Genomic DNA, 16,454 nt, shown 5'->3' on the forward strand with positions numbered 1-16,454 from the left:
GTGAAGTACCAGGGGAGAGGTCAGAGGTCACACAATGTTGTTCCTGTAGAAGCAGTCAACAGGAGACGGAGAGCGGAGGTATTCCGTAATGAGGGATCAGGGCTCTATAACATGAGAAGGGTGGACTGACTGGACATGTAAACAGTGACAGGTGTCTGCCTGTCAGGAGCAGTACACCTGCAAACTCCATAAACATTTGGTGCTGCCACGAGAAAACCAACTGTCCTTTACTTCAGCTAAAATTGTTATGACTGGATTGGACATTTCAAATGAGTTATCTACTGCTAACCAGCCAATACTACAGCTTTCTCGTGGAGAGCGTTGCGTATCTAATGGTGCTGTTCAAATTGCAGCTATTTGAAGTGTGTATAAGTGACGTCTCACTGATTATACTCATTCTAGACAAATAAAAAGATTAACACATTTATATGATGATTGCTCTAAAAGAGACCCTTTACAAAGCAGTTGAAATAAATCCAAGACACAATGTAACTCACTAAATGTATAATATTGCTGTATTTTTTCCCCTTGCTAAATGTTAAATAAAGAAAAGAGAAGGAACTGTCCATCTCTATTAGATAACAAGAGAGAGAGAGTGTTTTAGTGGTTGAAAGTGAAAAGTGATGTGGGGGGCAGATGGAGTAGATACCCTCTAAATGAACCCCTCTTATTAACCCCTCCCTGTTCCCCCCATATTCAGAACACCTACTCCTCATGCTATTACCTCTGTGCCTGTTTCATTATCTGGCCTGAACTCTGAATAACCCCCAGTGGTCATTCTTTATGTCACTTGGGGTACAGGGTCTGTGATTTAATCGTGCAGTCCCCATCATTTGATTTCTTCATGGGGTATTGCAGGGAGGGGGGGTTGCTGGGTCTTGAGGGTTGAGTTGGTAAGCGATAGCAGAATGACTTGAAGAGACTAATAAAGTAATCAAGCCCTTCGTTACATGGTAATAATATTACCCCTAAAACACTGATAACTATTACTTGGCCCAATGATTATGAACATTAATAGCTTTTCACTTTTTCACCCCCCTCGCCTTGCTTTCGCCGCCTCAGCTGCCAATTAGCAGTTAGAGGAGGGGAAATAAAAGCCGTGTGACTGCTGCGGCTGCCAATATCACTTCCAGAGCTGACAGGGCTGCTTCCAGGCTCAGCCAGATCCAGGCAGAGAGAGAGACACACAGAGTAGAGACAGTCATTCTTAGACCAGGCAGGCAGATCTGTGTCTTATTCTCGCTCAGATAAAGTCAGAAATATCCATATCTGTCAAGCTACATGAAAAACATGGCATAAAGCAACAACTGTATTTTAATCGATATCTGATTTGAATGAGTGAGATGCTTTAGGGGTATTGCATGTTAATTCAGGTTGATTTATATTAAGTTGTTTTATAGTGTTGTGATCTTACTTTGTGCCTCTCCTTGACAAGGGGTTGTGGGAAGATAGAGAGAGGAGACTGACAATAGTTCCTCATTCTCCTACTCTGGGCATGGCTCTTGCTTGAATTACATGCTGGTATTTATTTCCTGAGCTATATGTCAGCCCCTATCAACTAGGGTTATTAATGACTACCATCATATACTTGCACAAAACATGAAGACATAATAATACTGTACGTAAAAGGAGGGGCTGGGATAGAAAGGAGGAGGAAACTGAATATCAAAGCAAGGTCTAAAATCTAATTCCCACATCCCATAATGTCATCATCACACTTTAAAAACATGGGTATTGAATACTGGAATCATGCATCCGATAATTATGATGTTGGATCGGAAGAACACACACATCTCAAAAATACATCTCTGTGATGGGAAGTCAAAGGGAAATAAATGCATAACGATTGGTCAAATGTAATTACCCACCAATAGAAAGTGAATGTCTAGGAACCCACCCTCCAAGTCCCATCCTAAAACACAAAGGATACGTCCCAAATGGCATCCTATTCCCTATATAGTGTACTTCTTTTGACCAGGGTCCATAGGGCTTGGGTCAAAAGTAGTGCACTCTATAGAGAGTAGTGCACTATATAAGGAATAGGGTGCCTTTTGGGACACATTCCACACCCTTTCTTTTCTCTGAGGATTGGCTGCTATTGACCCGGTGTGCTGCCAGAGAACCCTGAACATTCAAGTGCCATCGATATGACCCAGCTTGTTTACACCTGGAGAGGACACGATTGTGTAGTGGAAATCAATAGGAATCACCTGAGTGGCACCTCGTCCACTGTGACAGGGCAGTTAGGGGGGAGAGGGACAGACGCTTAGGGAGGGTGACAGGTTTTCAACTGATCCTGCAAGAGCCTGACCTGGAGACAGCCTCATGAGTAAAGTAAACATCCTCTCTGTGTTAGAGATGAAGGGTAAAGCTAGCTATCAGCCCCAATACCTCACCTCTCAGACACTCAGACCTAGGGCCTCAGCTAGCTATCAGCCCCAATACCTCACCTCTCAGACACTCAGACCTAGGGCCTCAGCTAGCTATCAGCCCCAATACCTCACCTCTCAGACACTCAGACCTAGGGCCTCAGCTAGCTATCAACACCAATACCTCACCTCTCAGACACTCAGACCTAGGGCCTCAGCTAGCTATCAACCCCAATACCTCACCTCTCAGACACTCAGACCTAGGGCCTCAGCTAGCTATCAACCCCAATACCTCACCTCTCAGACACTCAGACCTAGGGCCTCAGCTAGCTATCAGCCCTGACACCTGACCTCAGACATAGGGCTTCTCATAGGGCTCTGAGGACTGTACTTAGATCCTCCATCTCTTCCCCTCACCCTGATGGTTGTCTACAGTTAAAGAGAGAGATAAAGGTGCCACTGCCAACTACTACCCTTGGGGGAAGGTGGGGGAAACTGACGGTGCCAGTTTTTACCATGCTGCATGGAGCTCCATCTGGAAAGCAGACCAAGGCTATGTATTTCTGCCAGGGAATTATGAAAGGGGGGATTACATAGGAAGAGGGGAGGGGGGAGGGAGGGAGGCAGAAAATAGTGTCTGCATTTCAACAGGTTGCGTTTTCACTACTCTGCTAACACTTCAAAAAATGTACTTAGCAGAACGAACTTGGCTGGTAGAACATGTATTGTGAAGTAATTGGGTGGCGGCTCGTACTTTGTAATACCCATATGTAGACCATCATAATTCATGGAGTGTGAGTATGTGGCTTTTGACATTGTAAGAAGTCATTGAGATTTTTTTTTCAGACAGAACAATGTCGATGTCATCCATAAGAGGTTCATTGGATGATTTTGACAAAATTTTATTTTTAGGAATCAAAAGATAAGAAGATTGACTTACCTGAAATTAAGACCCAGGATTCATGATTGGGTGCATGGAAAACAGAGAAGACAAAAGAGAAAAGCAGTATTATAAACATGTCTCAAGGAGATTGCATGAATTTGCACACATATACAATTTAGATCATTTTAACAGACATTTTAACACTTTATATCAAACTTAAATAAACATGTTTTACATTAGGTTGCTGGTTCGAATACCCGAGTTGACTAGGTGAAAAATCTGTTGATGTGCCCTTGAGCAAGGCACTTAACCCTAATCGCTCCTGTAAGTCACTCTGGATAAGAGCTTCTGCTAAAAGACTAAAATGTAAATGTAGTATACTAGCATTTAGAATGCCACCCAGTATCCCTTGGGAGGTTGTAAAATCCTGTGAGGACCAGACATTTCTGCTGGCTACCACAGCATGCCTGTAGCCCATGTCTGATCTCTCGAGTCTCTCCCATCCCCTCCCGTCCCCTCCCTCGCCCTTGTGCTGTGGTGTAAACACAGATTGTTAGGTTAGGGGTTAAAAGTGTTGTGCTTAGATTCTTTGACAGTAATCTAATTTCTCCTCTCTTGCGCATCTGTATTTATTTGGTTTGTCAACACTAACAGCTCTTTTTTCTCCCTTTTGCCTTCTGTGTATTGATCCCCCCCTAATGGATTGGATCTGATTCCAGAGCGTCTAACATGCTTTTGTATCCTCTTATTTTCACCCAGGAAAATCGATCAGGAAGGCCTGAAAATCAGCCAGGATCAGGTTTTAAGCAATCTACCATGGCAGGAAAAATGGTGGGCAGTGGATGAGTGGAGGGGGGATGAGACTGACTGATGTAGAAAGAAGTGTGTTCGTCCAACAGACAGGAACTAGAAAAATGAACAAGCCACATTGGATTTATTTTCTCACTGTCTCCATCCAGCATCCAAGCCGGTTTTTATTCCTTCAGCCCCGACATTTGAAGAGATTTTTTAAATTGTGAAGCATTTTATGTGAATGGAATTTTGTACAGCCTACACTGCTATTCACAATGTAACTCTGCATTATTAGGTGTGAAATGAAAACTGATAGCTGAGTGTGTGTATCGTATCAGGCTGGGAACTGAAGGCCTCTGGGCCTTGGTACCTGCTGCTTACTGCTGAGGAATATGAAGGAAGGAACCATGAGAGTACATCCAATCGATGGAGATCTCATTCCTCCTGGCACGGCATCCTCTCCTTGTGAGGTGATTATATTGATTAATGCTAGAATAATTTGCTTTTTAGTATATTGGCAGTGCTATGGTCTTAATATTTCCAATAAAGCGTATTATCTAACTGTTCATGGAGGGTGACAGTGGTATCCTTTCGACCTTCATTAATGTCAGGGCTAAATGTGCTGCTGCTACCTCATCCTCCTTGCTAGACACACACACACACTCACACACATGCACACACAAACATGCAGGCACACACAAAGACAGACACACACGGTCCCCCACTGCTCCTCTAACTGATGGAGCTGTGTTAAATCTAAGAAGGGACTAGATCAATGGCCGCTACTCTGGGTTTCATTGTGTGGCAGGCAGGGTGGTGGTAGCCAGCAAGTCGCAGAGGCAGTTGGTATGTGATCTGAGTGTGAAAGGTGGGGGGTGGAGGAGCTCTGCTGGAGGAGCTGAGGGACTCAGGGGGACAGCCAGGGCCCACCAGGTCTGAAACACGAGCCCAGGGCCTGATCATTTATAAATGGGAAGATATCAATGGCCTCTCTGCCTTTTCACACAGCTGAGCAAATTGGAGGACTTGTCAGGAGTCACAACACGGGGGGCCAGGCAGGGGAGAAGGCTGCAGGAAGAGGAGCCAGGCTGGTGCTGCCTGGGGGAGAGGCCTGACTAACAGACAGAGGGCCATCCAGGCCCCTCAGGGACCCTGGAGCTGACACATGGGGAGCCCTATACGGCCCAGGACAAAATAAGTGTACTTTGTAGGGAACAGAGTTCCATTTGGGATGCAGGCATGGAGAGGCCTCCTCTGCTCCAACACAGTGGAAGATTCAGAACAACGCCTTGCTGCTCTGAATGTCAGCCCTTTTAAACAGCTCTTAAATCTTCACTCTGATGTTGTGGCGTCTGGTTTTAGGTCAGGTTGTGAAGCCGCTAGATAACAATCCAAATTAAATCGAAGTGTAAGAGCACAAAGCTCTGATGGTAATGAACACCGTTTGACTTAAGCTACTTGATAGTGCTGAGGGATTAGTGCGTTTTGAGGTTGGTTCGGTTTTTGTTCGATGAAAAGAAAAGTTACCACAGTTTTCGATTTTTTTAAACATTAAATGCACTCTGCATTATGTCTGTTGAATGCTGTAACAACACAGAATAAAAACATGATGGTAGTGACTGCCCATTACTGCTTATCACATGATTTATTCACATGATAAATTATTTATTCACTTGACTCTAATAACAGATATCAGTTGTTGTGTATATTTGTTTTATTTCATGACTTTATTATTTTATTCCAAGTCATCATCTCATCACTATAGAGCTAACACAGTAAGAGTCATAAACAACGAAAAGGGTTCCAAAATGTATTTCCCCATTCATTTTTGTGTCTGGGATTTTAGAACTACTTCATTTAAGGTCTGTGTTTCTTGTAGACTTACCCTGGTGTGACGATTTGATGACCTCGCAAATCTCTCTCGGACAAGGCCACTTTTTAAAAAATAAATTTTACCCCCTTTTCTCCCCAATTTTCGTGGTATCCAATCGCTAGTAATTACTATCTTGTCTCATCGCTACAACTCCCGTACGGGCTCGGGAGAGACGAAGGTCGAAAGCCATGCGTCCTCCGAAGCACAACCCAACCAAGCCGCACTGCTTCTTAACACAGCGCGCCTCCAACCCGGAAGCCAGCCGCACCAATGTGTCGGAGGAAACACTGTGCACCTGGCCCCCTTGGTTAGCGAGCACTGCGCCCGGCCCGCCACAGGAGTCGCTGGAGCACGATGAGACAAGGATATCCCTACCGGCCAAACCCTCCCTAACCCGGACGACGCTAGGCCAATTGTGCGTCGCCCCACGGACCTCCCGGTCGCGGCCGGCTGCGACAGAGCCTGGGCGCGAACCCAGAGACTCTGGTGGCGCAGCTAGCGCTGCGATGCAGTGCCCTAGACCACTGCGTCACCCGGGAGGCCCTGACAAGGCCACTTTGATCAATAATTAGCATTGATAGTTTTTGATAATAAATTGAGGCGAATATGTTGATAAAACTCACCTTGTCTGAGAGAGAATTACACAGCTATCAAAGGGTCACGCCAAGGTAAGCCTACACCAAACAGAATTTTCTGTAAAATTCACAATCTGAAAAATGAATGGCAGAAAAACCATTGGAACCTTTTCCGTGTTTTTATGGATATTATGACGCGTCCACCGTAGCTAACTACGCTGTCTGACAAAATCACTATTTTAGTAGTTCTTAAAAGTAAATAAAGCATACTTTTATGACTGCTGAATACCAACCATCAATCACTTAAATCATGTATTTTCAGGTAGAGATACCTCGTGAAGCAACTGCACTCTATCTCCTATCCCTCTCATTCGCGCATTCTTCCATCTCTTCTAGTAGCAAGCGTAAAACAAACACACAGACTGGATAAGAAAGGCATACAATGGATTATGTTTATTGTAGTTAATTTACAAAAGCTGAAGAACATAAGCACACCCAGGTACTTTCAGCAGGTGCTGGAGTTGTTGGAAAACTCCTGGAGAACAGGAAGGAAAACACAGTACACTGCTGCTCATGCTTCCAGGTGATATTTATTTACAACAACGTTTCCACCCTTAAGTAAACATCACCTGCGAGCACGAGAAGGAGTGTGCAGCATTTTCCTTTCTGTTTTCCATTGTAGTTAATTACATTATTTTCTGCACTAAACTATGTAGAATATTGGCCTGTTGGAAACTACAACTCCCTACTACATCGCACAGTCCGGGCTTGATCTGATTGATCTCCAGAGAAACTGTGCAATGTGAGCATTGAGCTCAAAAAAAATAATAACCGACATGGGTCAATTAGTTGTTTAAAACCAGACAAAATGTTGAATATCTATATTTAAAAAACTAAAACACAATTGTTTAGCCCTCAATAAAATACTTGTTTCCCCAATTGAAATACTGGAGATACAGTACACAAGTATACACCGAGTGTACAAAACATTAAGAACACCTTCCTAATATTGAGTTGCACCCCCTTTTGCCCTCCGATCAGCCTTAATTCATCGGGGCATGGACCCTACAAGGTGTCGAAAGTGTTCAACAGGGGTGCTGGCTCATGTTGACTCCAATGCTTCCCACAGTTGTGTCAAGTTGATTATAGCTTTCACCTGGATTCACCTGTTCAGTTTCTGTCATGGAAAAAGTAGGTGTTCCTAATGTTTTGTACACTCAGTATATATGACCATGAGAAACACATACATTACTATACATACCACAAGGGGAGTTGTAGAAAACACACTAGCTGGAACAACCAAACACTTAAATTTAGAGTGTCCCAGGGTTTGTACTGAGCTAAGGCCTTTCCAGTATGGGACAAACTGCCCATGTCTGCTGGCTTGACTGTGCTTGTCATGAGCCTCCTTTAGGAGTAGGAGGAGTGGGGATTCAGTCAGGCTGTGGCCTGTTGTACCTTTCCTGAGACAGCTGGGTCTGGTGAGGGGAGGTTAATAGTTCTCAGAGCCAATGAACTGGCACAGAGCTCGACCAGAGCCAATGAGCTGGCACGGAACTCCTGACCCCCTCGTAAAGCACAGGACTACAGAAGGACCCACCTGAGAGATCTGTCTGTGTTGCAGAGTGACATCTCTGTGACTGGTCTATCACCTGGGTTGTAGTGCTGTGGGGAAGGGTCATTAAGCTCTGATGTACTGGCCAATGGCCCCTATGCTCCTGTCTAAGTGTTGCGGAAACACCTTAAACAGGTGTGTATGTTACCAGCACACCCCAGACCACAGTGGGCACCTCTCTCTGCCTGCCTCTGAGGTTGAGTACAGATGAAAGAGTCTAGATATAATCTAGATATTATCAGCTGGTTCAGGACAGTATCCTTTGCCATAGACATGGAGGCATGAAATAATTGTTGTTTTGGTTGGAACCAGACTGGTAAGCCGGCTGCAGAAAACTATGGCTAGGCTATCATTACAAGACTATATTTATACATTTCCGTAAATGCAAAAAATACACACACACACACACACACACAAGATAGGAAAAATCTAGAAAAAGATCTGTAACCAAAGCAAAAATTGAGTCGGACAGATCAATTAACCTATTATAATATATACCTTATGACTCTTAAATGTGTGTTGTACTAGGGCTCATTTATTATTCAATATCTGACCTTTATGTCACACGATGGTGGAACCTTCCTGTGTGAGTGCTATAGATTAGTAATGTGACCTGTAATACTCTTGGGAGGAATATTCACAGAAATAAAAAACAAGCCAAATGATAAGAAATAAATGTCAGTGGAGCTAAAGAATTAACTCATACATGTTTTAATGTCATGCATTTAAGGTGATGAGTTTCCTGACACAGATGCTTGCTGGTGTGAAATCAAATCCCCAAATCTTAACCCCATGGCTCAATGGATGTACACACACACGCGCACACGCACACGTGCACACCCCCACACACACACATACACACACACATGCAAAAAAGCCCTCACAGATTTATCACCCAAGCCCTGCTCCCGTCGGCATCACAGTGGCTGATTTTCTCATTTCATAGGCCACCGGGGTAGAACAGGCATGTGCTTGTTCAAATCCACCCAGCAAGACGGACCGGTCTCAGCACACAACTTTCTCTTTAGCAGCTTAACAGATGCCAAGCAGGAGGGATGGGAGGAGGGTTGGGCGGAGGAGGGGTACATGGGGGGAGACGCAGGCCGTCATTGAGAGCCCTTAAAACACGCTTCACCCATCATACCCACACAGACATGGCAGGGACGGGAAAGAAGGGAGAAAGACACAGAGAGAGAGAGAAAGAGAAAGAGAAAGAGAAAGAGAAAGAGAAAGAGAAAGAGAGATGAGGTTCTGGTGCGGCCTCTCTCCGCCAGCTCTAACAACCATGACTGAGAGGCGAAACACTGTGGGTTTTATTTATCATTCCATGCCACTGGGTTTAAATGATACCACGCCGCCGCCGGCACTTTTTCCTCAGCCTTTCCTGTGTGGCAAGCGGTGCGCAGCTTCTCTCCAAATATAGAGATCATGTTTGTATTGTTTGACACAGAGGCCTGATGGAGTGGTTATTCTGCTCCTGCTGACACTCTGCCCCCTCCCTGCCACAGCTTGAGCTATGAAAACAGCCCATCAGGCTAGCAGACAAGGCAGGCTATTAGGAAGGAGAGCGGGGAGCCACATGAAAGGCATCTTCCGCCCGATACATACAGTATACAGGGGAGAGGAGGCAGACTCGTAGCTAAACGTGTGTGTGTGTTGGTGTGGGTGTGTTTGCATGTCCCACAGACTGAGAAAATCAGTGCATTTGAATGCAGTGCTGTACGACCAAGTTTAATTGGATGCTTTTGAAATGATCCAGGCTTATTGATTTAATGGTTTGCTCGTGGTGCGGTTGAAGAGGTACGCACAGCTTTAACAATATGTAGTGCCTCATTAGGGCGTACATTAGCTCTAAGCATACTGGTTTCATACATACTGGAGTGTATAACCAACAGCAAGAATGCTGATAGGGCGTACACTAAGCATCCACACAACATGCTGGTTTCACGGAGAGTGTATAACCAACAGCAAGAATGCTGTAATTGAGGTAGAGTAGAATATGGGTACCATGAAGCTGCAAAATGGCTACTGTATGAACTCTCACACCAGCCAGGGGAAAAAGCTGGATGACACCTGCTCCCTACCTAGACAAAATAAGGTGAGAAATGTTGTGGCAGCAACCACAAACTACCTACACAAATACTAAGCATTAGAGAGGGAAACCCCCTCTAAAGTCCCTTAAAAAGAGCTTGTGTGTTCCAATGGCATGGCCCGTAACCCCTGTCTAGTAAATGAGCTACGGGAAATGACGGCAAAACAAAGCCCCTCCCTTTCCCAATGTTAAAAGTTTAAGACGATAGAGTTCATGTTAAAAGTTTAAGACAGCAAGGTAAACATGCCAGACGATCTAACACTGTTACACCTTGTTTTTCTCTCTCTCAACCTTGGTTGTTTTGGGGGGGAGAGAGGGAAGAGAAGAGAGAGAGAAGGGGGGAAATTCCTTTGATGCTGCTCCAGATGGATTTTCAGTGGATAAATAAAGAAGAACCAGGAAAATATACAAGGCCCTGGGTAAAGCCTGGACCTTGGCTGGGGAGCCGGCCCATAGGAAGGGCCCTCTGTTAAGCATGAGTTCACCTGACCCCCCCTTGGTCCCACCGGGCCTTGCAGTGCCACACTGGGGCCTGCCGGGACATGGGATGCAGGGGCTGTTATTGAAACATGGCTAACACATGGGCCAACTCCCCAGCCATTTATTTAACACAGGGACTCCAACTGGGTCCCATATGGCATCAGACAGACTACAGGGAGAGACAGGCAGGGCAGGCCTCTGCATCTGATGCCTTCTCTTCAGGGAGAGGAAACAATCCTCACATTTTTTTAAATGTATTTCCCTTAAATACTTTGAAACATTTGAAATACCACGTTCAACCTGTATTTTAACCTGAATATCATCCTTGGGTGTATTAGTTAATCTTGCAAAAGTGCAGAAAACGTCATATTTTGTGTATTGGTCCATTTACTGGTTAGTTGAAACCCAAGACTAGTACCCTGTTCGCTTTGTACCCTGTTCTTTCCCTTCTGTGCTGCTGTTGTAATAGTGTTTGTGTTTCCATACAAAGACTCTGGTTGGACATCTCTGGATGTCTGGGCTGCACATGCTGCCGTATTGTATTTGGCAACCTTGTTCCAACAAACAGATCACAATGCATCCGCGGCTCCCTCTGGGCAGCTCTCTGTTTGCTCTCGGAGCAGCTGTCGTGGAAATGGCCCTGTAAGCTCTCCCTAATTACTTAACATGGTCTGGGTCTAAACGCCTGCACCTCCTTTTAGCCCACAACCAACCCAGCCAGCACTACTAAGCCAATCCTCCACTGGGCAAACAAACTCCTCTGCTCCTCTGAATCTGGGGGGCCGAAGGACGGGAGAAGAGGAGAGAGGGGGGAGTAAAACAGTGCACCCCACCTGCCTCCCACCACCCCATCTCCCTGGGTCAGACCAATACTCCGTTCCTCCAGCCAATATATCAGGCCCCTCATCTCCCTGGCAACCAGGCAGGACCCCACACACAACACGCCTCACACACAACCCCAAGTCACCCGTCCCTCCACCCTTGCCCCCCTTTCTGCTCCCACCACCGCCACCCTCACCCTCACCACCACCACCACCACCACCACCCTCACCACCACCTGGCCTCTCGCACCCTCTCCCTCTCTAAAAGAGGGGCTCATCGCTCAGCTAGCAGTCTATTGTTCAGCTCATGAAGTGACTGCTGGCCAATTAGCAAGTTAACAAGTTAAGAGGTGGACTCTGTCAAATGCAGAGCTTTTTCACCCCAGGGTCGCCAGCGGGGGAACCCAGGATCACTACAAAACAAAGGACAGAGACCAGTTAAAATGGCTGCCACTTGCCCAGGAGCTAAGGTCTGAGCCCAGAATGATGACTAAGAAATCTGGTAGCATCCCCCCTTTAAATCTGAGAGCCACTTGGTTTATTCCCAATCACAGTAGAGCTTTAAAACCCAAAGCTCAGAGCGTGTTTTATGGCTGCTCAGAATCCAGCAAATAATTACAGTGGTGAGATGTTTTGCTATTCTGGGTTGTTTTACGAGGTTTGCGGAGACTCATTTGTTACCAAATCCGCTGTTGTAACAAAATCCAAGTAAAAAATCCTGATATCAGCGTTTCGCCTCACCTGTGGTCTCCAGGGGAATGCTGACAGGGGAGGTCTTTCTTTCCCCGTCTCTATCACCTCAATGAAGTTGAGCGTTTTACTTTATAACAAAGCAGGACCATATTTTCCTTTAAACTGCCATTTGCATTGTACATTGGGGGCGGGGGGGTATTCACAATCCATTCTATTGGCTACACATCCTTTCAATGTCAGCTCCCTAAGCCACTTGGCCTCCACTCCCCCACCTCCTCGGAAAGACAAAGCCCCCAATTTGTCACGTCATGTCCAGCTGTTGACTGACGGGGACCTCCTCTAGTCCAGAAAAAGAACCACAAGCTGGGGGAGCCAAATGGTTTCTTCCCCCTGCCTTTCTGTGGGAATGTTTGCCCAAGGAGACAATACAGCCACTGGGGGGGGGTCTCTCAGGGGGTATCTATACACCCTCCTACACCCCCCTAACCCCTCCCAAGGAATGGAACCCTATTCGGGGCTGTCCACCTTGAAGGACCACCATTGAGCTGAGAGAGGATGGCAGAATAACATCATTAAGCTCCAATAACCACACTGTGAGTGCCAGGACAGTGACAGGGTAGTCCCAGCACACACACACTCACACAAACCTGAGTCCACCTGCCTGGTCACGTTCCCAGCATTAAGAGAGGCTAGAGGGGAAGAGACAAAGGAATGAGACAGTGCCTCTATAACGGCAGGGACTGGAGGGCTAAACAAGCTAATGAAAGAGTTAGAAACTCACATTTAGACGAGATACATTTAGACGCGTCATTTAGACGGGATAGATTTAAACACATCATTTAGATGGGATACATTTAGACGGGATACATTTAGATGCGTCATTTAGATGGGATACATTTAGAAGCGTCATTTAGACGGGATACATTTAGAAGCGTCATTTAGACCGGATACATTTAGACGCTTCATTTAGACGCGTCATTTAGATGGGATACATTTAGACGGGATAGATTTAGAAGCGTCATTTAGACAGGATACTTTTAGAAGCGTCATTTAGACAGGATATATTTAGAAGCGTCATTTAGACCGGATACATTTAGACAGGATACATTTAGACTCATCATTTAGACAGGATACATTTAGACGCTTCATTTAGACGGGATACATTTAGACGCGTCATTTAGATGGGATACATTTAGACGGGATACATTTAGACGCGTCATTTAGATGGGATACATTTAGACGGGATACATTTAGACTCATAATTTAGACAGGATACATTTAGAAGCGTCATTTAGACAGGATACTTTTAGAAGCGTCATTTAGACAGGATATATTTAGAAGTGTCATTTAGACCGGATACATTTAGACAGGATACATTTAGACTCATCATTTAGACAGGATACATTTAGACGCTTCATTTAGACGGGATACATTTAGACGCGTCATTTAGATGGGATACATTTAGACGGGATACATTTAGACGCGTCATTTAGACGGGATACATTTAGACGGGATACCTTTAGAAGCGTCATTTAGACAGGATACTTTTAGAAGCGTCATTTAGACGGGATATATTTAGAAGCGTCATTTAGACCGGATACATTTAGAAGCGTCATTTAGACAGGATACATTTAGACGGGATACCTTTAGAAGCGTCATTTAGACAGGATACTTTTAGAAGCGTCATTTAGACGGGATATATTTAGAAGCGTCATTTAGACGGGATACATTTAGAAGCGTCATTTAGACAGGATACATTTAGAAGCGTCATTTAGACCGGATACATTTAGACGCTTTATTTAGACGGGATACATTTAGACGCGTCATTTAGATGGGATACATTTAGACGGGATAGATTTAGAAGCGTCATTTAGACAGGATACTTTTAGAAGCGTCATTTAGACAGGATATATTTAGAAGCGTCATTTAGACCGGATACATTTAGACGCTTCATTTAGACGGGATACATTTAGACGCGTCATTTAGATGGGATACATTTAGACGGGATAGTTTTAGAAGCGTCATTTAGACAGGATACTTTTAGAAGCGTCATTTAGACAGGATATATTTAGAAGCGTCATTTAGACCGGATACATTTAGACTCATAATTTAGACAGGATACATTTAGACGCGCCATATTAACGGGATACATTTAGACGTGCCATTTAGCCAGGATACATTTAGACGTGCCATTTAGCCAGGATACATTTAGACGGGATAGATTTAAACGGGATACATTTAGACAGGTTACATTTAGACAGGATACATTTAGACAGGATACATTTAGACAGGACACATTTAGACGGGATACATTTAGACGGGATACATTTAGACGGAATACATTTAGACGGGTTACATTTAGACAGGATAAATTTAGACGGGATACATTTAGACAGTATAAATTTAGACCCGCCATTTAGACAGGATACATTTAGACGGGATACATTTAGACAGGATGCATTTAGACAGGATACATTTAGACGGGATACATTTAGACGGGATACATATAGACAGGATACATTTAGACAGGATACATTTAGACGGGATACATTTAGACGGGATACATATAGACGGGATACATTTAGACAGGATACATTTAGACAGGATACATTTAGACGGGATACATATAGACAGGATACATTTAGACGGGATACATATAGACAGGATACATTTAGACAGGATACATTTAGACGGGATACATATAGACGGGATACATTTAGACAGGATACATTTAGACAGGATACATTTAGACGGGATACATTTAGACGGGATACATTTAAACAGGATAAATTTAGACGGGATAAATTTAGACGGGATAAATTTAGACGGGATACATTTAGACAGTATAAATTTAGACGCGCCATTTAGACAGGATACATTTAGACGGGATACATTTAGACAGGATGCATTTAGACAGGATACATTTAGACGGGATACATTTAGACGGGATACATATAGACAGGATACATTTAGACAGGATACATTTAGACGGGATACATTTAGACGGGATACATATAGACGGGATACATTTAGACAGGATACATTTAGACAGGATACATTTAGACGGGATACATATAGACAGGATACATTTAGACGGGATACATATAGACAGGATACATTTAGACAGGATACATTTAGACGGGATACATATAGACGGGATACATTTAGACAGGATACATTTAGACAGGATACATTTAGACGGGATACATTTAGACGGGATACATTTAAACAGGATAAATTTAGACGGGATAAATTTAGACGGGATAAATTTAGACGGGATACATTTAGACAGGATAAATTTAGACGGGATACATTTAGACAGGATAAATTTAGACGGGATACATTTAGACAGGGTACATTTAGACGTGTCACCCATTTGTAATTGGGTAGAATAAATGGTGGTGGCCTGACCCTTGTTGACCAAAGGCACCTGCAACCAATTTATACACATGCCTCATTGTTATTCATGTGACATTTGGTTTGACCCCTCTGGCCTTGTCTTCAAACCTTTTAATCTAAATTCTATGCACTGCCACCAGTATTCACAGTCTCCCTCCCAGCAATTCTAAGAAAGATGTCCCTTTTGTCATATATTTAACAGTAGGCCTTGGCGTCATTTCGAGAGGTTCAAACCAACACCTATAATTATGACATCAAAAATCGAAACATTAAGACAGGATAGCACTCATCAAAGCACTCGGGTTCTGATGTATTTGATATTTGGAGCAGCTCACTTCTCGTGTCCTTTCAGGGAGAGAAAGGTGGGGTAGGTGTTCCCTGCTCTCCCTGTTGATGTGATCCACAATTACAGCTGTCACAGCAGCCAGCAGAGAGAAGCCCACGATGGTGGTGTAGTGTGTGTCATTATCCCCTCCCCCACCACCACCCATTTACCCCAAACCCCCATACACCCCCTCCCGTCCCTTTACCCCAAACCCCCATACACCCCACCCGTCCCTTTACCCCAAACCCCCATACACCCCCACCACCACCCATTTACCCCAAACCCCCATACACCCCCACCTGTCCCTTTACCCCAAACCCCCATACACCGCACCCGTCCCTTTACCCCAAACCCCCATACACCCCCACCACCACCCATTTACCCCAAACCCTCATACACCCCCTCCCTTTACCCCAAGCCCCCATACATTCCCACCCGTCCCTTTACCCCAAACCCCCATACACCCCCACCCGTCCCTTTTCACTGGATGAAATATTGGAAGCAGGGAGGGAACAAACCCACTAATAAATACCACCT

The 16,454-nt window shown here is 44.6% G+C and overlaps 1 protein-coding gene across 8 annotated transcripts in view; it reads right to left on the bottom strand.

Moving 5' to 3' along the window:
* LOC139559721 (E3 ubiquitin-protein ligase RNF220-like) overlaps positions 1–16,454 on the bottom strand; it is a 193,491-nt gene that overhangs the window by 107,503 nt on the left and 69,534 nt on the right. The window lies entirely within an intron of this gene.

Source organism: Salvelinus alpinus, chromosome 30, assembly GCF_045679555.1.
Source record: "Salvelinus alpinus chromosome 30, SLU_Salpinus.1, whole genome shotgun sequence".
Classification (NCBI taxonomy): domain Eukaryota; kingdom Metazoa; phylum Chordata; class Actinopteri; order Salmoniformes; family Salmonidae; genus Salvelinus; species Salvelinus alpinus.